This window comes from Herpailurus yagouaroundi, unplaced genomic scaffold (assembly GCF_014898765.1).
Source record: "Herpailurus yagouaroundi ecotype Mexico unplaced genomic scaffold, PumYag 165, whole genome shotgun sequence".
NCBI classification, from domain to species: domain Eukaryota; kingdom Metazoa; phylum Chordata; class Mammalia; order Carnivora; family Felidae; genus Herpailurus; species Herpailurus yagouaroundi.
Genome location: NW_024412406.1, coordinates 28,080,898 through 28,105,879, shown reverse-complemented (window position 1 = coordinate 28,105,879; position 24,982 = coordinate 28,080,898). Strand labels below are relative to the sequence as shown.

Below are 24,982 nucleotides of genomic sequence, written 5' to 3'. Positions count from 1 at the left end.
CTCTCAAAATAAATGATAAATAAACTTAAAAAGAAAGAAAGCAAGCAAGCCTTCAGGCTGTTTGTGGTTACCAAGAAAAGAGAAATGTTTTCTATCACGATGAAAAAACTTGTATATATATTACAATGCCTTTCTCTCTGGAGCTTTAAAGGTGGTTTTTAGTTCCTCATGGAGTCTACTTAAAGTTCAAGTATTTACGTAGTACGGATTGACACTCTATATGACCCTCTGTCTAGTTCTTTTCCTATTACGTATTCACAATGCCCCCATTATACTGATAGGCGTCGGTAGTTTTGCCATTCCATTTTTCTATTTCAGAGTCTTACTTAGTCCCCGCTTCCCCTACAGTGTGGTTTATTATGGACTATTTTCTCGGTAACCATAACTGGTGGTGGTGGCTCTAAAATGCACCTCTTAGGCTTTCTTCTTGCAGAGAGCGTGACGCACTCTGATATCCATCCATGTCTACGTTCACACGGAAGACACGCCGCCGCGGCCGTTTCCGGCCCGTGGCTGAGCACACCATGGATTCCGTTCCTGGGATGCCTGTGACAGGTGACTGTGTCTCTAGCACTCCCTGTCAGCCCTGCTGAAACTTCTCCAGGACGACACTTCAGCCTTCCACCCTTCAACCACGCCGCCTTCCTCCCCTCACAAAGCGGGAGACGGCATCCTGTGGGACATTTGCCCTTGACGGCTCCAGGCAGCCTGGCAGGTGGGCTAAATGGGACCCTTGACCCTGGTCAGGGCTCACTGCTGTTGGCCCTTTTTAAGGTTATGTTGCTGTTGTTCCAGTTCGGTCAGCAACCCCTGCCAGAGCATTGTGGCCTGGGAAACTGATGCGTGCCCAGTGTTTGGCTTTCTGGGCCATTTGCATCTGGACAATGGCGAGCCTTTTACTGCAAAAGGTGCTCAACAGTGTGCTGCTAGTCAAGCATTTGATGGACCTTCTGTAGTTTCTACTACTCACAGGCATCCTGTGTTGCTGAGCATTGAAACAGCCTCCCCCTGGGGAGCCTGGGTGGCGCAGTCGGTTGAGCGTCCGACTTCAGCCAGGTCACGATCTCGCGGTCCGTGAGTTCGAGCCCCGCGTCGGGCTCTGGGCGGATGGCTCAGAGCCTGGAGCCTGTTTCCGATTCTGTGTCTCCCTCTCTCTCTGCCCCTCCCCCGTTCATGCTCTGTCTCTCTCTCCCCCCCACAAAAAAAAAAAAAAAAAAAAAAAAAAGAAACAGCCTCCCCGAAATTTGACAGAGGAAAGAATTGACAGAAAAAGGTTCTGACTCTACTCTCTCCCCCTTTCCTGGTCCACACCCCTTAGTGAGACAGTTTGGTGGCTGAATTTGGCAGAGTCCCCGGATAGGTGTCTTCTCCTCGGCTGCTTCCTGCGTAATGATCAGGACAAAAGAAGTGGGGGGCGATCATCAGGAACCGTGGAGGGTTTATCCTACTTGCAAACTGGAGACTTAGCCTGCTACCATTTTAGTGATGCTGGCAGAGGGCATGAGACTCGTGGGTCTCAGAGACAGAGGGCTTTGCTGCTCAGGGTTGTCAGGGTTCTTGGGTCCGATTCCACAGAGTAATGTGATGAGGGGCATGTGAACCCTACACATGAAATGCATTGCATACGCGAAAAGAACCCCAAGTTCAAGGAGCCCAAATCTTTAGTAATGGGCAATGAGACTGCCTGATATTTGCCCTAGAGAGAAACATGATTATACTGGAAAGTTAACACAGCTGCTCTTTGCGCTGGAGGGAGACATTATATTCATTCTCCAAGGCTGTACGCTAGACAGACATTCCGGGAAAAAGAGTCCAGAACAAAGAGGGCCAGTGCCTTTGCTCACGGTGTTCAGAGAGACCCCCTGGGGAATTGTCTCCCAATAGTTATATAGACCTATTTGAAAGGGGTGCCTGGGTGGCTCAGTCAGTTATGCATCTGACTCTTGGTTGTGGGACCGAGCCCCGCGTTGGGCTCTGTGCTGGGATTCTCTCTCCCCTCTTGTCTCTGCCCCTCCCCTGCTCACACATGTACTCTCTCTCAAAATAAATAAGTAATCTTAAAAAATTTTTTTGGTTACTTTCCTTATGATAATTGAGCATTATGTTCCTTTCTTTCACCTGTTGGCAGTTCGAGGCTGGCCTGGTGGTATGCTTTCTGGGGGCAGCCCAGCCAAAAGGAAGACCTTATACATACATAATACTCTCTTTCAGCCACTTGAATTCTCTTGTTGGCTTAGCATGGCCCTAGATGATAATGATCACATGACTGAGTATACGCCGCTTACCAATTCTTTCTACAGTGGCCCACACAAGCCAAGGTTGTGGGGGTGGGTAACTGTTGTTATGGACTGAATCGTGTCCCCCTACCTCCCAGTTCATATGGTGAAGCCCTAACCCTCGATGTGACTGTATTTTTAGCTACGGCCTTTACAGAAGTAATTAATGTTAAATGAGGCCATAAGGTGAGCCCTAATCCATTAGCCCTGGTGTCCGTATAAGAAGAGGAAGTGACACCAGGGGTCTGTCTCTGCACAAGTGCAGAGGAAAGGCCACGTAGAGACACATTGAAACGGCGGCTGTTTGGAAGTTGGAAAGAGAGGCCTCACTGGAAAACACTCTTGGCACCTTGAGCTTGGACTTCTCAGCTTCCAGAACTGGGAGAAAATAAATGGCCGTTGTATAAGCCACGCAGTCTGTGGTATTGTGTTACGGCAGCCCTGGCAGACTAACACAAATGCTCTTATACGTTCTATAAAAGTGTCCTTGTCCCTTGTGTACTTGACCCTTCCAAAGAATGGTCTTGGTGTGAATAGTGAAATATTTGAACACCAGGTGAAGTTACAGGTACTAGAATGAACCACACCAATTTTGTGGTGATAGAGGGAGAGCAAGAATCCTGGTGCCTGGGAAGGGGAGGCCTTAGACCTCCTGAGGGGGAGTGAGGGACAGTGGAGCCTCTCAGAGGAACAGGTCCTGGTGCACCTTCTTTGTCCTGTTGCAAGTTACTTAAATTTAAGACTGCTGGGTCTGCCACCAGACGACTCTGACCATGACTGATCATCCTTTGCCTTAACCTTACTGAAAAATTTGTTGGGAGCAACAGAGGAGGACCTGGTCATGCAAAACCCTTGTTGGCACCACTGGGTACCTTCCCCACTCCCCATTCCTGTAGTCACTGTTCCATCATTCCGTGGGGTGAATGAATACTGCTCTTCTGGTGTCATGTACAAACAGGATAGCTTTTGTCCTAAAAATAAGGACGGGACTCAATTATTTAAACTGAACTGAGACCCAGATGAGCTGCCCAGGACCACGTCCTTGACATCGCCAGACTTTTCACATCCACCCCAACGATGTAGGGCTCATTTGAATGGCCCCAACAATTGTGCACTCTCAGTATTGTACGTCTAGCCTGAAGTCAGGTGTTAATCCGCCTTTCTCATGATAACGTGGGGACTTCACCTCTAAAGGTGGCCATAGGAGACTTTGCAATATTTAAGGCAATACCATCAGGAGATCATGTAGCCCTCACACAACTGTGGAGATCTCTCCCAAAACAGCTATACCTTGGTTCTCAAGGGAGTGTCCTGGAGGGATAATTGGCTTGTTATTTATCTATATGCACCCCACCACCAGTTCTTCCTGTGACGGGAAACGTCCAATTAGAGGAGGTGGCATGGAATCTGCCCCTGATTTTAGCTGGAGTGAATACTGATATGACCTTGTCCTTGAAAGCCAGCCTAAATATATTGGCCAAGATTGTTACCATGGATAGAATTACCCTAGACTTCCTCCTTCTGTACGTGGATTCATGTATTGGGCCAAGTTAAAAGATCAATAAGATCAATATAGTAAGTTAAAGAGAAAGCCACTTGGATTTCTAAAGACCTTGATGGTCTATGGGATTCGTTCAGCCTCATTGGATCCAGGACCCTGAGGGGCATGGTTGAGGTCAGCACTGGCCACGTCCTGCTGCCTGGAGTCCTAAAGGCATTAGCCTTAACTAAATGCCACATGAGAAACATTGAATGGGTTTGGACCCAGCCTCTGTTGGTCAGATAAATTGTAGAGGATGACTGAGTGGCATACTTTTGGGAAAACTGACCAGAAACCAAGATGGTGTAGAAATGAGGGGTGAATATATGGGGAAACAGTTTTCCATGGATCTCTTGAGTTCCTGCAAACCTTGCCTGCAGAAGTATTAACTGCTCTATGTCTTTTCAAGAATACTTATATAGTAAATATCCTTGGATGATAGAGGCAGTGTCTCCCTGTGGGGCAAAGGGCAGGCAGCCTACTGCTCAGTATAAAAGATACCCTAAGCTCAGGGTTCTCTTCTCTATTATAACTGAACTTGCTGTGTGTGCAGGTACCCATCTGGGCTCGTTTGCATCCACCCCATGGTACTTGGGGGCAAGAACTCATGACAATATGCTGATGCTCATACTGTTTGCTATGTAGGGAGCTATATATATATATTTGTCTGTGACCTAGGAGTTGTGTGTCTTTTGCCAGCATCCATGAAATACTAGCAGACTAACTTACCAGCTTCTAAGTAGAGTAAACTCTCAGACACCTCAGAGTTCTTTTTTTTAAATTTAATTTTTAAATTTTATTTAAATCCAAGTTAGTTAAAATATAGTATAATAATGATTTCAGGAGTAGAATTTAGTGATTCATCACTTAACATATGACACCCAGAGCTCATCCCAGCAAGTGCCCTCCTTAATGCCCATCACCCATTTAGCCCATCCCCTCACCCACCTCCCCTCCAGCAAGCCTCAGTTTCATCTGTGTATTTAAGACTCTCTTATGGTTTTCCTGTCTTTCTCTTTTTATCTTATTTTTCCTTCCCTTCCCCTATGTTCATCTGTTTTCTTTCTTAAATTCCACATATGAGTGAAGTCATATGATGTTTCTCTTTCTCTGGCTGACTTATTTCACTTAGCGTAATACCCTCCAGTTCCATCCACGTTGTCGCAAATGGCAAGATTTCATTCTTTTTGATCGCCGAGTAATATTCCATTGTATATATATGTACCATGTCTTCTTTATCCATTCATCAGCCAATGAGCATTTGAGACCCCCAGCAGTTCTTATGTAAGTAGCATGAGTCGTCAATGACCATTAAATATTTCATAAGTTGTGGACTAGCGAGAGGGAAGGAATGAATTAGTGCACAGAAAAGGACTTTCTTCTCTCACAATTAAAAAAAAACAAAATTAAAATTACAAAATTAAGATGAAATTAAATTAAAATTAAATTAAACAAACAGGGGCGCCTGGGTGGCGCAGTCGGTTAAGCGTCCGGCTTCAGCCAGGTCACGATCTCGCGGTCCGTGAGTTCGAGCCCCGCATCAGGCTCTGGGCTGATGGCTCAGAGCCCGGAGGCTGTTTCCGATTCTGTGTCTCCCTCTCTCTCTGCCCCTCCCCCGTTCATGCTCTGTTTCTCTCTGTCCCAAAAATAAATAAAAAACGTTGAAAAAAAAAATTAAAAAAAAAATCATGTCATCTGCAAACAGTGATAATTTTACTTCTTCCTTTCCAATTTGGATTCATTTTATTTCTTTATCTTGCTTAATTGCTTTGCCTAGAACGTTAAATACTATGTTGAATAGAAATGGTAAAAGCAGGCAACCTTGTTTAGTTAATGATCTAAAGGAAAAAGTTTTCATATTGTCTTTCCCCCCTTGAATGGTCTTAGCACTCTTATTGAAAATCAATTGACCTGGGGCGCCTGGGTGGCTCAGTCGGTTAAGCGTCCGACTTCGGCTCAAGTCACGATCTCGCGGTCCGGGAGTTCGAGCCCCGCGTCGGGCTCTGGGCTGATGGCTCAGAGCCTGGAGCCTGCTTCCGATTCTGTGTTTCCCTCTCTCTCTGCCCCTTCCCCGTTCATGCTGTGTCTCTCTCTGTCTCAAAAATAAATAAAAACGTTAAAAAAAAAATCAATTGACCATATAAGCAAGAGTTTTTTCCAGTATTATATTAGCTGTGTCTTTTTCTTTTCTTTTCTTTTCTTTTCTTTTCTTTTCTTTTCTTTTCTTTTCTTTTCTTTTCTCTTCTCTTCTCTTCTTTTCTTTTCTTTTTTTCTTTTCTTTTTTCTTTTATTCTCTTTTCTTTTATTCTCTTTTCTTTTCTTTTAGAGAGAGAAAGAGAGAGCATGAATGGGGGAGTGAGGTGGAAGGAGAGATAGAGAATCTTAAGTAGGCTCTACATTCAGTGCAGAGCTTGATGCAGGGCTCGATTCCATGACCCCGGTATCATGTCCTGAGCTGAAATCAAGAATTGGACATTCAACTGTTTGGGCCACCCAGGGTCCCCCTAGCTCTGTGTCCTTTAAAAAAATATATGGCCTTTATCATATTGAGAAAGTTTCCTTATATTCCTAGTATACTGAGTGTTTTTATCATGAAAGGTTTTTGAATTTTTGAATTTTTATATGTGTCAATTGAATAGATTATGTGGCTCCCCCCTCCATTCTGTTAATGCAGTGTGTTACATTGTTACGTTGCATTACATTGTTTTTCAGATGCTGAACCATTCTTTCTATTCTTATGGGAATAGGTTTCACTTGGTCATGGTGTATAATTCTTTTAATATACCACTGAATTTGGTTCGCTGATATTTTGTTGATGATTTTGGCATCAATATTCATAAGGGATATTGGTTTGAAGTTTTCATTGTTTGTGGTTTCTTTGGCTTTAGTGTGAGAGTAACACTGGCCTTGTGGAATGACCTAAGAAGTATTTCCTTCTCTTTAAGTTTTTGGAAGAGTTTGACAAGGATCGATGTTAATTCTTTTTAAAACGTTTGATAGAATTCACCAGCGAAGTAATTCTCAGCTTTTATTGTTGGGAGGTTTTTGATTACTGATTCTGTTTGCTTACTAGTTATAGGTCTGTTCAGATTTTCCGCTTCTTCAAGGGTTAATTTTGGTAGTTTTTGTGTGTCCATTTCATCGAGGTTATGCGATTTTTTTTTTTGGACACACAGCTGTTTAGCATAGTTTTGCAAAGCTGAAGCTCTGCATCCACTGAACAATGACCCTCATCCTGATCTTCCCCAACTCCTGGCACCCACCATTGTTTCTGTCTTTCTGGTTTTGATGAATGTAAATGCCTCATATAAATACAATCATGTGGGATTGGGTTTTGGGGACTCACTTATTCACTTAGTATAATGTCATCAAGGTTCACTCATGCTGTAGCATATACCAGAATTTTCTTGCTATGTTAAGGCTGAATAATATCCCATTGTATCTACGTAGCACATTTTGTTTATCCATTCATCCATTGATGAGCACTCGAGTTGCTTCCACCTTTTGGCTATAGCATGTTTTGAATCACCGTAACCTAACTTTGAGAACTATCTCTGTACTTGGGAGTTTTTGATCTCGGGCAATTTAATTTCCTTAAGTCTCATCTGTATAAGAGCATAATGATGGAACCTCCCCTGTAAAGTTATTGAATTAGATGATAAACTGTTTTTAAAACACTTAACATGGGGCATCAATAAACATTCATTACCTTCAGCAGGGTGGCACAGGAGAAAGAGTTGTCTTTAGAATCAAAGAGTCCTGTGTTTAAATCTCAGATGTTTTGCTATCTAGTTATATGACTTAGGGAAGCTGAGCTTCTGTTTCCTTATTTTAAAAATCAGAATAATAACATTCATTCTTTCATACAATAAATACTTATTGATACCTATTTAGTGCCAGGCATTGTTCTTTAAGATAGAATATAAGTGAACAAACAGAAATATAAATCTATGCCCTCATGGAGCTTACATTCTGTGGTGTGAGAACTGAAACAAATAATTCTCAATTCATGTGTTAAACAATGCTAGGAAATAGTGCTTTTTATCAAGACTAATAGTTCATTTACCAAGTCCTATGAGACCCCATTTTGCTTTTTTCAGTAGGGCCATCTGGTCCTCAGCCATTTGGTCCAAGCCAATTGTCATAAATTGTCCACTTTTAGCCAGTTCACCACCTTTGCAAGATCGTATTTGACATCACTTAGCCCAGGCCCTAAACCCTCATAAATACTCTGCTCTAACTTTTCTTTTTTCTTTTATTTTAGAGAAAGGGAGAGGAGTGCATGAGTGAGAGAGAGAAGGAGAGAGAGACAGACAGACAGACAGAGACAGAATCTCAAGCAGCCTCCACACTCAGCACAGAGTCTGATGTGACTCTGTGTATACACACACACACACACACACACACACACACACACACACCTTGTACACAATTCGCAGTAAATATCAGGTCATTAGGTTCCATCCCTTTGGCAAACTAATTGGAATTCAGGAAATAGAAACTGGCGCTGTAATTAAGTTCTGCTCATCACCTTTAGGTACCATTAGGTACCATTAGGTAGCCAGAGGGTGAGAGAGTGGTATTACACACAGCCTATCTACTATTTTTCTGAATTTTAGTGGCTGCACACCCAATCGCACAATGTTAGATCTTCAAGCAGACATTGGCCGGGAGTCCAGGGCCCCATAGATATCCATACGTCCAGTAGGAAACTTTCAGGGAAAAGTGCCGAGTCATGGGTTTGTTTCCTTCTGAGTCTGTGTGGTTCTTATCATGTTCAGGAAACATTAGCACACCCAGCTATTAATAATGGTGATGAAATGAATTTTCTGACTAGATCTGGGGTGGAGGTAAGGGTCACCTGCCCGGCTAAACTACACTTCTATCTGTTCAGGAAGGAAGGGACCTATCTGAAGGCACGCTGTGAAGATAGGAATGTCCATTCTGAGAACCCTCCGCTTCACGCAATAGGGCAACCTGAGCCTCCTAGAGGTCACGGTTGGGCGGGAGATATGGATGTTGTCATTGGCAGATTTTCTCAGCCATTTCCAAAATCCCTTAGTAGGCAAAGAGTCCAGATAAAGACACAGCATGTAAGGCCTTACAAAGAGTGGGATGAGAGTCCTTGCCATACTGCAGGAGGAAGTATTTGTTTCAATTAATAGAAGACCGTGCTTGCACCCTTAAAATGGATGAAATATTTCCCCTGGGAGACGTGCTCTGATTCGTTATTCGCTTCCCCCCCTTTTTTGTTAAAGCATGAGATTTCACAGATGAGAGCCCATTCTTTCCTGTACCCCTTCTCCTGCTATCCCTACGTCCCCTCAATGGGCTTAACCAGTTCTGATAAGCAGGAATGGTGTCAGATCATCATTTCTGTGTGCTGCCTAGAACCTTCCAGAATTTATGGTTATCAGAGTGAATCACGAGAGAGACTCTGACTCTATTTTTTCTCTCAGAAGGCGAAGGACGGTTGTGGCCATGCCCCTCAGTGAATAGGCCATCTTATGCAATCACCTGCGTTGCTGGGTGCAGAAGCTCATTCTTCTACCCACAAACTGACTGGAAAACTTACCTCAGGTGATGGAATATATACTATGCTCCCATTGCCCAACAAATCAAGACCTGACAGAAGGGAAAGTTCAGTTCAACTATTTTTGTTTCCTTCCCTTTATCGAATTCATACCCGAGAAGTTTTCACAACAGATTTTAATTTCCAACACTTAAATCAGGTTGATGATTAACTCAAGGAACCGGGGGAGAATTTCCGTCACAATGTGTTACCACAAATAGAGTTGTCGAGCTTGCTAAAGCAATACCCTTGCAAAAGTCAGCCAACAGCTGCCACTGCCGCTCTCACTGGGGTAGCCACGGGCCACGCATGGCTCTTTAAACTTAACCCACCATGAGTTTATACTAAAAACCCCCTTCCTCAGTCACACTAGTCACATTTCATGTGCTCAGTAGCTACATGTGGTTTGTAGCTACTGTATCGGGCAGACAGGTACAGAACATTTCTATTGTTCTGGAAAGTTGTCTGGGACCGCGCTGGCCTACAGGTTCAGTTTCATCATCTGAGAAGGGGGTAGCAGCTCAGGTCCCAGAGGAGATAGTGCACGGAAACGCTGTTCCTTGTGAAGTGCAACACAAACTGTGCCACTGACCCTGACTTGTAACTTGGATGGACGCAGAGTGGAATCCAGATTTCCTAAAGCAAAGTGTTGTGAAATAATCTGACTCCCTAGCGTATGTGTCTGAGAGTTTCACAAGTCTGCCCTGTTTCTCCCTTTATAATCAGCAGTGCCGGCATTCACCCTTCCTGGGCAGAAAGAGACATAAGCCCTGTCCACTCTGACCCCTGGTTTCCCAGGTGCTCCTCAGTCGGCAGCTCCCTCCCCCTGCACAAGCTCTAGGACTTCGGTACCCCCACCCTCAGCCCCGTGTTCTGAAGCAGCAGGATGCCTGCGGGAGAGCAGAGAACTATCCTTCCCCCAACTCCGCGTTCACGCAGAGACCCTAGAAGCCTGTGCTTCCAAGGGCTCGAGAATTTATATGGCAGAGAAGGAGAGGAGCATATACTTGAAACGGGACGAGGCTGGCTCTCACCTCTGTCACTGCTTAACTCTGTGACTTTGGCGAGTAGGTGACCTTCCTTGAAGCAGGGTTTTTGTTTTTGATTTCTTTAATCTGTGTGAATGGGGACAAGGCACTCACTTTGCGGAATTGTGGCAAGAGTGCCCGGGGAACACTGTGCTTGGCACATAATGGAGGCTATGAATAGCGATGGATGTACTTACTCAAGACCCGATCTCAGTTCTGGTCGGGGGGGGGGGGCCGGGGGTGAGGAATGGTGCTTTTTTTGTCTCTTGCAAAGCAATGGAAGGATCTCAGGTATTTCATTGTCCACATCTAGATCTGTCTAAACATCAGTGGGACGGGCCTAAACAGCTTCAAGTAAAAGTGCCAGCGACAATACGCATGTTGTACTAAATCCTGTTGGTTGTTCACCTAACAGCCATCCCTCCCCCACGCTTTCCCCCTTGATAGCAGAATCCAGATTTTGTTTCCATGCATGGTCTCCAGGGCTCCCTCTTCAGGTCCAGAGTGTTGAAGCTTTCACCAACAGGATGGGTTCAGGCTTTCAGGTTAGTATTTGTTTCACCAGTGACTGGTATAAGAAAGGTCATGTGACATCATTCTGATAAGGGGGACATAGGGGAAAGTGTGGGGGGCAGATCTAAGAAAGACTTTTCTGCCCTTAAAAATGAAAGAAAAACAAATGGAAACACTGGACTCTGTTTTTTCCATATTTCTAAAGGAACATGGAAGTGAAATACAGCCCCTGCAATTATAGACTGCTTCTAACAGAACTTCTACCATGAAAAATTAAAATAGAGGGTTGATAGCGAGGGAAAGCCTGGGATTATTAATACTGTGATAGATTCTACTTTTTCCTATTCTACATGTGGTGTATCATCCTTCTAGAAACTCTGACTTAGAAATTTGAGGGGCGCCTGGGTGGCTCAGTCGGTTGGGGGTCCGACTTCAGCTCAGGTCATGATCTCGCAGTCCGTGAGTTCAAGCCCCCCTGTTGGGCTCTGTGCTGACAACTTGGAGCCTGGAACCTGCCTCGGATTCTGTGTCTCCCTCTCTCTCTGCCCCTCCCACACTCATACTCTGTCTTTCTCTGTCTCAAAAATAAAGATAAACGTTAAAAAATTAAAAAAAAAAAAGAAATTTGATATGGCCAGAGCACCTGGGTGGCTCAGTGGATTAAAGTGTCTCACTCTTGGGGCGCCTAGGTGGCTCAGTTTGTTAAGCGTCCAACTTTGGCTTGGGTCATGATCTCGAGGTCTGTGGGTTCGAGCCCTGCGTCGGGCTCTGGGCTGACAGCTCGGAGCCTAGAGCTGCTTCGGATTCTGTGTCTCCCTCTCTCTCTGCCCCTCCCTACTCATGCTCTGTCTTTCTCTGTCTCAAAAATAAAGATAAACATTAAAAAACATATTTTTTTAAATAAAAAAAAAAAGAAATTTGATCTTGCCAGGGCGCCTGGGTGACTCAGTGGATTAAAGTGTCTGACTCTTGTTTCAGCTCAGGTCATGATCTCATGGTTTGTGAGATCAAGCCCTGCACTGGGCTCTATGCTGAGAGCAGGAAGCCTGCTTGGGATTCTTTCTTTCTCTGCGCTTGCTTGCGCGCTCTCTCTCAAAGTAAATAAATAAACTTTAGAAAAAAAGAAAGAAATTTGATATTGTCTTTGACTCTTTCCTCCTCATTTATCCCTTGTATCTGGAGAGTTGCCAAGCTCCGGTCATAACATCTTGGCTTCTCAGCTTCCCCAGGGCAAACAGGTTTTAGGGAAACACTGGCCTATACTGTCCAAGCAAATGAGATTGGTGTGCGACAGAAAGGCCACGTAATTTTTTTCTAATGGGAGCTGCGTCTTTTCAGGAGAGAAGCCTACCAGGGAAGCTAGATTGAGATCGAAAGGGCTCCGGATAGATGGATGGGAACAGAAGATCAAGGTGCCACTGCAGTGGCCGGACATCCTCGGTGCCCTACATGGGGCGGCCCCGCTCTTCCCCTGCAGGAGACTCACGGTCTGTCCTTTCCCTACGGCCCCCCCGCCAGCTGTCCTCTTGGCCCTTTTCATGATGGCAATAACAATGTAAAGATGTGAAGAGCCCTTAGTAGACTCTAGGCTTTCTTCTTGATTAGTCAGCATTTCTAATGATCTGAAAGGGTATTATCACTCTTCCGAAAATGCTCAACATCATGAAAGGCCGTGTTTCCTCCTAGCCTCCGTGGCAGGATCTCCTCCTGACTCACACGCCCGTCCAGCAGTCTTCCCAAAGGGCTACGGGGCAGGCAATGCACCTGTTAGCTGAGCTTCCTAGTGGAGTGGCCCCCAGAGGAGAAATATTGCAGCAGGGGATGAGGGACTTTCTGCTGGTGAAGGGGAGGGTTTGCACACACGTGAGGTCTGAAAAGCTGTCATTCCACCCCAGGCTCTTGTGTCCTCCTTCCCAGCTGTGCAACTTTCTGTGTTACTGCTTTTGCCTGAGCAGAGATTTCTCGGCATGAAATCTCACTGGGATGCTATAAGTGATTCCATCTTTGTACCAAAAAAAACCTTTGGCTCTTTCATTCAGATGAGAGAAGAAAGAAATGAGTGAGAGGAAAAAATATGTACTAAGGAGGGGAATAGAAAAGTCAGGAAAGAGAGCTTGCTGATGAAAAAGTGGAAAAGGAAGACAAAGGAAGTATTTGGTTAGAAGCTTAAAAAACAGGGAAGAAATAACCACAGACAACACTGTTAGCCAAAAAACTCATATAAAGATGGTTCACGAAATAGGGGTGGGGGGGGGGACAACAACCAGGGAGGAACAAAAGTGAAGAAAATAAAGGAATAAAGGAAGATTGACGAATGTCAACTTGACTACTTTTACTAGAATAATTTTTTTCCTAGTGCATTTCAAGGGTGACTTATTGCCTAATAACTAGTAAAAACTTCCGATATTACCAATATTGCCAAATAGCTTTCCTGCTCTTATAAATGGCAGTTGCCTCCTATGTTGTTCCTGACCCTTCTCATAGAACCTAGAATTTTAGAAATGAAAAGGGGCGTGGAGAATTTCTCACGTTTGATCATGTTAGAGGAAAGGAAACCGTCGTCTGAAGAAGGGACTTGCCCGGAGTTGTGTAGCTGGTACCATAGGAAAGCCAGGACTTGACCTTCCTTGAAGGGGGTCTGAGCTGGTTGGGTACCCACTGAGGCCTCTTTTCTTCTAGGGCTCCCAGTTCCTGTCCCCCTTCCTGTTAAAATTTATTTGGCCCATGGCTCAGTCTGATTGAGTCTGATGAATTCAAATTGGTACTAACAAACTACGAAACAAGTAACATTCTAACATGAATATCAATTAGTATTTAAAAATTGCTAAATAGGGTAATATGTTACAACGTCATAGCTAATATTTATAGAAATGTTACTCTCTGTTAAGTATTGCCGTCAATATTTTACATGTATTAACTCACTTTATCCTTAAGTGAGTAACAATATAACATGTTAATGCTGGAATTATTGACAACTTAGCTAACACTTATGGAAATTTTACAGTGTGCCAGGTATGGTGCTATTCTGGGTTGAATTGTGTCCCCGCAAATTTATCTTGAGGTAACCCACAGCACTTCAGAATGTGACCTTACTTGGAAATAAGGTCATTGCTGATATGATTAGTAAAGATGAAGTCGTTAGGTTAGATCTTAATTAGGTGTCTTTACAGAAGGGGGAAATTTGGACACAGAGGCAGACAGAAATATGGTGAAAGTGATGTAAAGACACACGGGGAAGGCAACCTTCTACATGACAAGGAGAGAGGACTGGAACAAGTCCTTCCCTCTTGGCTCTCAGAAGGAACTGACCCTGCCCACACCTTGACTATAGGCTTCTAGCCTCCATAACTGTGATAGGATATGATGAATTTCTCTTGTTTAATCTACCCAGGGTGTGATACTTGGTTACGCAGCCCAGGCAAACTAATACATGCCCTAAGCGTTTTGCAAACATTAACTCGTGTAATCCTTACCATTAAACCCAGGAGATACGGAAAATGGAGAGAAAAAAGTTAAATACCACTAGAAGGAAGAAGTCCACCTAATCCAGAATGTGGAACATTCCAAAAGATGAATGATAGGGCTATTCCGACAAAACAATGCTGTGGTTTAGAGAGAGAGAGAACTGTTGTAGAATACAAGGGGTTTAATGGGGGCACCTGGGTGGCTCAGTTGGTTGAGTGTCCAACTTCGGCTCAGGTCATGATCTCATGGTTCGTGGGTTCAAGCCCCACATTGGGCTCTATGCTGACAGCTCAGAGCCTGGAGCCTGCTTTAGATTCTGTGCCTCCCTCCCTCTCTGCCCCTCCCCTGCTCACATTCTGTCTCTCTCTGTCTCTCTCTGTCTCTCTGTCTCTCTCTCAAAAATAAATAAAAATGGGACGCCTGCGTGGCTCAGTCGGTTGAGCCTCCGACCTCGGCTCAGGTCATGATCTCACAGCTTGTGAGTTCGAGCCCCGCGTTGGGCTCTGTGCTGACAGCTCAGAGCCTGGAGCCTGCTTCAGATTCTGCGTCTCCCTCTCTCTCTGCCCCTCCCCTGCTCATGCTTTGTCTCACTCTGTTTCTCAAAAATAAATAAATGTAAAAAAAATAAAAAAAATAAAAATGTTAAAAAAAAAGAACACAAGTGGCTTAAGGTATATAATAACCACATTCAACATTTGGACCTTATTGGCCTTCTGAGTGAATCAACCAGCTGTGCAAATACATATTTGAGACAATCGAGGAAATTGGCTATGGACTAGGTATTAGATGACAAAGAATTCTTGTTAATTTTGCTAGGTGTGACAGTGGCATGGCAGCGATCTTAGAAAATGCATACCCCAATTAGTGAGAGATGGGTGAAAATGGCATGAGGTCTGGGGTTTGGTGTAAAGGAATTCAGGAACAAATGTTTGGGGCAGGTGACGTATACATGGCAGTACATTCTACCATTCCCTCTACTGTAAAAAATATGTTTGAAAATGTCCATAATAAAAATAAAAAAAAAAATCTAAAGTTTCTCCTATTGCTTTTTTACAAATGAAGAAACTGAGGCCAGGAGAAGTTTAGTAAACGCCTTGGAGGAGCAGAGCTGTGACCAGTCAGTCTGGTTACAGAGTGTGATTCCAAACACGGATGTAATAATATTAGTGTTTAATGAGAACGTGATGATCCTTTCCTATTCATTCTATTCCGGGCCTCTGAGATTGGCATCCCCGGCTGGGTGCATCCTCATCGGGTACATGGGTACAAGTCATCCCCGCTACAGAGGTGGAAGCGAAAGTCAGAGGTGATTTGTGTAAGGTCACATATTCACTAGAGAATGTCGAAACCAAGAGTGGAATCCAGATTTCTTGACTTCTCATCAAATGCAAACACCAGCTCCCATGGCCGAAACCCTTCACATTTCAGAGGAAAGACGTAGGGCTGGGACCTCTGCACAGGGTTCCCCACGGACAGTCTCCTCTTGCTCGGCTCACACACGGCCTCAGATGTCCAAAACAACGCAGAGAATGACCACCGCTCAATCTCTGCCCACGTTGGTAGCTTACCGGCGTAGCAAACGCTGTGCGAATGCTAGCCTCTTCTATTTACGTCGTATCGTTTACTGGTTGGTGAGACAAGAAAAATGTGGTTCGGGGGCCCTCATCAAAGGCAATTTTGAGGGCAAAATGGGACATCGGGGGTTCTTACAATGTCATCAGGTTTCCACTCACAAAATGTCAACGGCTTGAGATAAAAGTCAGGGCATAGGTGGGATACACACTCAGGCCATTCCTGGGAGGCGGCTGTGCCTTCCTGACCTGTCTCTTGGCAGTTGGATAGTGGATGGTACACTTTTAGCCCGTGCTTCTCAGAAGCGGCCTGCATTATCCATTAGGGCCTGTCCATCCAGTTCAAGTTCACAGTGATAAATCTCATAGCCTCCAAGGGTCCTCACAAAGGTGGGTGTGGTGTGCTGATAGCATGCATGATTAAGTGCTTTCCTGTGTCAAATATAGCTGTAATATACTACAAACAGGCAGTTGAGTTTTATACAAACTGATCTGGCCGCTATCAGCTGCTCTGACATTTTATACTAATACTTAAAATAAATCTAGAAACAGGAAAGAAAGTACAGAATTATTGTTTTAAGCAGCCTATGCGAGCTTATCTTCAAAGTGACAGAGGTTCTATTGTATTTAGAGAAACTGCTCACTCCACTGGCATAAAGGTTAGCAGCGGGACCGCCACCACCACCGAGAGCGAGTTTCCCACGTGAGCGCTTGCCCTGTAGCACAACGCTCGCCCCTGGCCAAGGGCTCTGTCCGGTTTTCGTTTTCTTCTTGCACACCCGAAGACCTTACAGTGCACCTGAAAACACCAGATACTTGTTAGAAGTCATTTAGAATTTCTCCTGAAGACAGACCAAGCCATGATACATGGTGGTGAGGGTACATTCAAAGTCTGAAAGCATTTCCCCTTTTAAATTATTGGTCTTGACCTCTGTGTGTGGTGTCTTTCTTTGCATGTGTGTGTCTCATAGCTGACAAGAAAAGGAAGCTTGTGCCATTTTCTTTCTGGAATGAGAATCTGAGAGAGAAGTGCCCCCAAGGAAATAGAGACCTAGTTTTTGACAGAGAACATAGAAATCATCTGGCTCATCTAGGGATTCTCAGTTCTGGCAATGCATGAGAATCCGTTGGGGAGCCTTAAAAACTATTGATGCTGAGGACCCATTTACCAGAGTCCAATTCCACAGTTTTGGAAATTTCTAGGGGCATTGATATGTTTAAAACTCTGTATTAGGTGATTCCAATGGGCAGAAGTGTAGAAAAACCATTTCTTTATTCCAATGACTCAGTATACACAAGTGGCATCTGAGGGTCAGAAAGGAGGGGCCACTGGGGTCTCACAGAACGTGTGAGGGCTTTGCCAGGTCAGGACCAAATGCTCCACTCAGCAGTCTTTATTAGACATTAAAATTTATTGGTACCCTGGGGTGCCTGGGTGGCTGAGTCGGATAAGTGTCCGACTTCAGCTCAGGTCATGATCTCGTGGTCCATGAGCTGGAGCCCCGCGTCGGGCTCTGTGCTGACGGCTCAGAGCCTGGAACCTGCTTCGGATTCTGTGTCTCCCTCTCTCTCTGCTCCTCCCTCACCCGCACTCTGTCTCTCTTTCAAAAATAAATAAACGTTAAAAAAAAAAGAAATGTAAAATTTATTGGTACCCTGAAATAAATCTACAAATGGATTGAATGCTAAATACTGACTTAAATTTGCAATTGTGGGGGTGAGTCTCTTGCTCATAGTTTTAGTTCATAAATCAAATTACCTTTTTTCTATAGACATAATCAAAGGATTTCTTGTTATTTTGTCATTTCTGGAAACTCCTTTACTTCTTGGTTCCTCCTTCCTCTGTCAAAATGACTTCGCTTAGTTTTGAGTTATGAGAGATTTTAGAAGACTTATGCTCCATTTTCACTTTGTAAAGTTGAATCAATAATGAAAAATAACATGGCAGAGGTAGCACAGAGAGTAACTGAATTAGGTTGGGTGGCTGCACTGAGTATTACTTCTGATTTTATTTGTAAGAATAAGAAAGCTTGTTATTCTTCCTGTGCTAATATCTTCATTTTTGGTGAACATTTTCAAGATTTTCTACCAAGCATATAATATGTACTATATATGATTATGGAGGTTATACCTCCAGGATTTTTTGGGATAGTCCTATTTTATATTTATATCAAATCTTTATATTCAAATAGAAAGTAAAGAGGGCCTAGGAATTTCAATATTTTGGTATCCAAATGATGTCTCTGAGATTATACTTGAAGTGTTATATGAAATCATGTGTTCCAATTTTGGTTTGGAGAAGATGGTCACTTTAGAGATTCTTCCATGATGCTGATGGAACCTGTTCAGGGCCCTAAGACATAGGTGTGGGTCACTGCTGGCCTGTAGATAATAACTTCTGCTCTTCGGATCTGCCTATCTATCCCGTTGGGAGCAAGTGACTCCTGTGGCCAGTATGACAGCACACTGCAGAGACCCAAAATCTGGCCTCATATGCATGTCTCAGTTAGCACATCTTAAAAACAATAGTGGGAGAAGTTCATGAGGCTGCTTTGGACCGTCATGAGCCACTCTTCATTCTTCATCCCCTTTGGTTGTGTCGCTGTCTCCATCCCTGATTCTTCCCATATCACTTCTTCGACCATCTCAACCCCACCTTCTCTGTGCTCTAGAGACTTACTGTATATGGAATTAGGCCTGGCCAGACACCACCATCTCCTGTCTGGCTATGACAGCAGTCTCTTCATGGTCTTCCCATTTCACTGTTGTCTTCCCATTCCTTATGCACTATCAGTAGCATCTGGTCACAGTCCTCCCATCATTAGCAAACAGAAAATTCATGAAAGGCCTCACTACCTCCTTTACTTCCTTTTCAGTGCCAGCCCTCAGGCTCACTCCTGGCCTTTCTTTGGGCTCACTCTCTGCACTCCAGGATACGCGTTCTCAAATGTGGATGCACATAAGATCACCACCAATGTCTGCTGTTTAACCCTGGAGGTCCTATTCATTAATCTGTGGTGCCACATGAGCATGGGATCCTCCCTAAGCTCCCCAGGTGATTCTAATGGGCAGCCACGTTGGAGAACCTTGCTCAGTGTTTGTCAGCTACTTGCATGTTGGCTCCTCTCCGGGTCTTTGCTTCCTTGGCCTGAATGTCCTCTCCCACCCACTTCTTTTGGAAATTTGTCCATCGCTTACTCACAAGCGGAGGCTATCAGAGAGTTCAGTGTTAGCTGCAGGGCAAGGCAGCCGACGGGAAATTCAAGGGAGAGTCCACACTTAGAGGGCCAGCAAGTCATAACTTTGTAAGAATATAAGAGGAAAGACGTTAGGTGGAGAAGGGCCCTCCCTCATGGAAAATGGCCTTTGTCTTTTAATTCTGCCTGGCTGTGGTTCCAGACCACGTTCTCTAATACAAAGTAAGATTGGAAATGAGATACTTTGGAGAGCCTGGAGGCTGTTCCGTTCTTGAACTTCTATGTCCTCTGTGAATTCTTTGCACAGCCTGCGTGCTTACACTCAATGTTCCCCCACCTCTACGGATTACAGAAGGGCAGGGTGCTCAGGTCTCCAGGTCTGAAGTGCTAGTGGTGGTGGGAGGAGTAGAGACAACCTGAGGTTGTTAACACGTCTTCAGGAATTGACCTATTACAGTGATCACCCCCCAAAGGTAGGAATACCGATGGGCTTTGATCTTTCCATTCTACTTGTACAAGTAACAGTCAGTGGATTAAAGGAGCTTGAAACTGATCACTGCCCTCAACCATCTAAATATATTTCATATTTTCCCTTCCCCCACAAGCATCTTTGACATTGTCTTCTGATTTGTGCAAGAACTTACAGATCCTACTTTAGAGGTCTATAAAGGACATTTAAACAAAAACCCAAGTGCATGTCAATAAAGGAAACTTGTAGGTCAGTCCCAGCCCCAATCTTATATAACACGCTGATTCCTATATGTAATCCTTGGTGTTCACAGAGGACACATGCCATTCAAATTGCTGTGAATTATTTTTTTTTTATTTTGAAGTTTATTTATTTTGAGAGAGAGAGGGAGAGGGAGAGAGCGTGTGTGTGCACGCGCGTGCGCGCACGCGCGCGCACACACACACACACACACACACACACACACAAGTCGGGGAGAGTCAGAGAGGAGAGACAGAATCCAAAGTAGGCTCTACATCATCAGCGCAGAGCCTGATGCGGGGCTTGAACTCACCAACTGTGAGATCATGACCTGAGCGAAAATCAAGAGGGGGATGCTTAACCGACTGTACCGCCAGGCACCCCCAAATTGCTGTCAATTTTACATGCCGTGAATAATAGCAAAGAACATGAAACCTGGATTCATTCCAATCCCAGCTCCACTATTTACCAGGGTGTAACCCCAAGCACATTCCCAACCTCTCTGTACTGCCAGTGTCCTCACCTCAAATATGGATGCAAAAATATCCAGAGGTCGGTGTGAGGTTTAACACGGTGATTCTTTGTGAAGAGCTTACCTGGCACTTGGTAATAAATGTTAATTTAATAAATGTAACTTCAAAAAAATGATTAGGATTTAGTTTTTTTTTTTTTTTCTGATAGTTTTCCTCTTGGCATTAATAGTACCATTCTCTTTAAATAGGTTAGGCCACGGGTGGCTGGGTGGCTCAGTCGGTTGAGTGTCTGACTTTGGCTGGGGTCATGATCTTAGAGTTTGTGGGTTCAAACCCCATGATAGGCTCTCTGCTGTCAGTGCAGAGCCTGATTCAGATCCTCTGTCCCCCCCCTCTGCCCCTCCCCTGTTCTCTCTCCCTCTCTCTCTCTGCCCCTTGCTATGCCCCCCATCAAAAATAAACATTAAAACAAACAAACAAATAAATAAATAGGTTAGACTAACCAATTCCCGTAGTTAAAGATGGCATAAGAAAGAAAGATGTCCTGTCCAAGTTCAGGTCCCACTGTCACTACAGACTCTGTGTTTGGCCAATACAACCTTCAGAACATTCATTTGCAACGTAGAAGTGACATCACAGGTCCCATTCCTCATTAAAAGGCAAATTTCAAGCTACAGAGCTGTCCAGTGACTCTGAGTCGCAGAGGTGGCTTAGCAGCAGAGCTGTGATGAGCTTTTCAGGTTTTCACAGGACACTAGGCTTCCAAACTGCATTGGGCATGACTTTCCTGATCACATCAGAGCAGTGCTAATTTATCCCATCTTGTCATTTCTGTCTGACAGTACTTACATTAACTGGATGTCAGAAGCATGGATCACTTCTGAAAGGACAAATTTGTGACAAAAATATAGGAGAACTTTGTCATCAGGACACCTTTGCTGTTCTGCATCTTTAAAAAATTTTTTGTGGGCGCCTGGGTGGCTCAGTCGGTTAAGCGTCCGACTTCAGCTTAGGTCACGATCTCGCGGTCCGTGAGTTCGAGCCCTGTGTCGGGCTCTGGGCTGATGGCCAGAGCCTGGAGCCTACTTCCGATGCTGTGTCTCCCTCTCTCTCTGTCCCTCCCCTGTTCATGCTCTGTCTCTCTCTGTCTCAAAAATAAATAAACGTTAAAAAAAATTCATTAAAAAAAATTTTTTTTATTAATGTTTATTTTTGAGGAAGAGAGAGACAGAATGTGAGCGGGGGAGGAGCAGAGAGAGAGGGAGACACAGAATCTGAAGCAGGCTTCAGGCTCTGAGCTGTCAGCCCAGAGCCTGACACGGGGCTCGAACCCACGAACTGTGAAATCACGACCTGTGCTGAAGTCAAACGTGAGCCACCCAGGTGCCCCTGCTGTTCTGCATTTTAATAGCTGCCCCTGAACTTGAATGTAACTTGCAAAGGTTAAAGCATGAGGACTGGGAGTGTAAGGACAGGACTCGATGTGGTGGGGATGAAGGTATTGCATAGTTATTTCCGAAGACTGGCCCTGCAAGTCTGTAGGACTTAACCAGACAGATATCCCCGATTGTCACTTGAAAGGAGAAAGAGTGAGCTTTTTCATCTTGTAGATGCAGGTATGGCGGATATGGTATGCCTCTCTTTATTGTTGACGGAGAGGGTAAAGGGGCTTGTAATGAAATCAGCACTAAGCAAGCAGCGTGGTCAGAGCTGGATAACACCTAGAACCAGTAGAAAAGCATTTCCACAAAAAGAAAAGAATTCATCAAGAGAAAGAATTGGGTAACTTCAAGATATTTAATGTTATTTCCTCCTCTGCCTCTCACCCCCAGCTCTTCTTTTCTTTAATTAACTCACAACTCGGAAGTGCTGGATGATGACCAAGAACATAACAAAACGGGGCCACTCATCTGTGTGTGTGTGTGTGTGTGTGTGTGTGTGTGTGTGTGTGTGTTAGCACAATTTCACACCAGGGTAGGTCTTAATGCCACTCGTCTGTAATCACATCATCACAATGACAGCTTCCTAGAATGTGGAATCTTTGGGTCTAGCAACCATGAGCCTCCTGTGTAATCCAGATCTCACCAGTGAGGCGAAAATAGCTTAGGTGATCACACTAAATAAACCAGGTCCCTCAGTCCGAATTTTACTAAATGCCTTTGAGGTGAATCTGTCGCAGGCTCCACAAGCACAAGGGAGGGGCATGGGTGGTGCCTAGATGACATTGTTCGGAGATAGACCTTGATTAGATGGCCCCTAGCATGGGGGGTTCAATCTGCCCGGGTTTAGAGGATTGCTCTGCTGGGACACCACCTGTAGAGCCAGGACAATGCTTCATAAAGCTTAGACCCGCAGCCTTAAACTGGACAGAACCTAAACAGATAACCTTTGGGAAGATCCTTAACCTGAGTCCCTCAGTACCTGCAAGGAAGTCACTGTAAGATTAGAAAATGTAATTACATCTGATAAAGTGATTGCCGAGCCATTGTTTGCAGAGGAGGCTTTATCAGCCCTATTGTGTGAAGGTTAATGGAGACCTGGGTCTCCGGCCACTGGTCTCTCACCTCCAACAGAAAGAAATCTGATTATATTAGAAGGTTGAGAAAGTAGCTCAACAGTCCTTAGAGTTCCAATCCTTTACAGTTCACTCCATTTAGTATAAGCTAGCCGTGGAATCGCACAAATCTGAACCCACGTTACTGTGAGATCTATCCGGGGACATGAGATCCAGGAGACTGGCCGTAGTTTCGCGGGTGCCCCGCTGTGGCCTTCCCTACCTGAGCACAGGCTTGCAGAGTCCTGACTTCATTACATTCCAGTTCTGTGAGGCAGGAAGACCCTTAAAAGACAGACACTCACTTATTTTGTATTCCCAGAGCGTAGCACAGATTTTGTGTTAGGAGTCAGTCCCCACATGATTGCAGACCTGAATCAAACATGCTTAGAGAAATCTTGGGTTTTCCCATTGGTGAATATTGGAGAGGTTGGTGAGGGTTGAGCGGACCAGAGGAATCCACGAGGACTTCTCCTTCTCCCCACCCCCTGCTCCTATGGATGGCTTGACTATTTACTAAGCTGTGGGGGGAGGAAAGGGTGGCTAGGGGCAGAAGCAGGAGACAAACTCCCCATACGGAAGGATATTGTTTACTCCATTTTTTAATTGGATGGGATAATCTAATCCAAATTCCTCATTTCATAGACAGGGAAACAGCTCTAATGAGTCATATACCAGAATTATAGTTGAACTTATTATTTTTCTGCTATATCATGACCAAGGTTCCATGTGACATTCAGTCACCCATACCACCTAAGTATTCACTGAGGCTGTGAAGGGAATGCAGTGCTTACCTAGATAGCATACATATTTCTATGTGCTTACAATCAGATAGGAAAAAGGATTTCAGTGAATGAGGGGATTTGGGATAGATCTAAAGAATTGGACCCCAGAGAATCTTAAAAATACAGAATATTCTAGACACATAAAAAAGAGACATTTTAAGTTAAGAAGATCATAATACGACTTCGAAAATGTCACCCAAGTCTTGTTTATCCAAATTAAGTTTGATCAGAAATCCCTTTCATGAGGGCGTCTGGGCAGCTCAGTTGGTTGAGGGACCAACTCTTGATTTCAGCTCAGGTCATGACCCCAGGGTTGTGGGATCCAGTCCTGAGTCAGGCTGTGTGCTGAGCATGGAGCCTGCTTGAGATCCTCTATCCCTCTCTCTCTATCCCCTCCCCCAATCACGCTCTCTCTAAAATAAAAACAAAAGTAATTTAAAAGAAATCTCTTTCACAAATTTGGTGCCAAAGGCGAACAAGGAAACCCCCGCCCTTCCCAAAGCCGAAAACAACGCAAAGGCTTTGAAGGCTGAGACAGTGGTGCTGAGAGGCATCCACAGTCACAAAAAAAGATCTGCACGTCACCTACCTTCCGAAAGGCCCAAGACACTGCATCTCTGAAGGCAGCCCAAATACCCTGGGAAGAGTGCCCCCAGGAGAAACAAGCTTGACCACTATGCCATCATCCAGTTCCCCCTGACCACTGAGTCAGCCATGAAGAAAAACAGAAGACAACAACACGTTTGTGTTCGTTGTGGATGTCAAGGCCAACACGCACCAGATCAAATAGGCTGTGAAGAAACTCTATGACATTGACATGGCCAAGGTCAACACCCTGATCAGGCCCAATAGAGAGAAGGAGGCATATATTCGACTGGGTCCTGACTATGATACTTTGGATGTTGCCAACAAAATTTGGATCACCTAAACTGAGTCCAGCCAGCTCAATCTAAATCTAAATTTTCCACACACACACACACACACACACACACACACACAAATTAAATTTGATCAAATGGTCCTAACCAGAGAGATATGTACTCTGGTTTGCACTTCACCTCCTTTTACCCATTTCCACCTTTTCCACAGAGCTGAGTCCTAATAGGCCCCCACAAGATCTGAATGGGTATCAGCTGGTCTCCCATCACCCCAAACCCCCATGGAGGAAAGGAAGAAATACAGCTTCAGCAAATGGGGAACACAGTTCTCACCTCTCAACTAGTCAGTGTATAAAAGGAGGGATTGTTAAGAAGAGATACACTTGTTACTAGTAGATCCTGGAAGAAGCATCCCAAGTCC

At 44.5% G+C, this 24,982-nt stretch overlaps 1 pseudogene; it reads left to right on the top strand.

Moving 5' to 3' along the window:
• The first annotated feature begins 461 nt into the window (after window positions 1–461).
• LOC121038309 (60S ribosomal protein L23a-like) lies at window positions 462–24,611 on the top strand (annotated as a pseudogene).
• The last annotated feature ends 371 nt before the right edge of the window (window positions 24,612–24,982 follow it).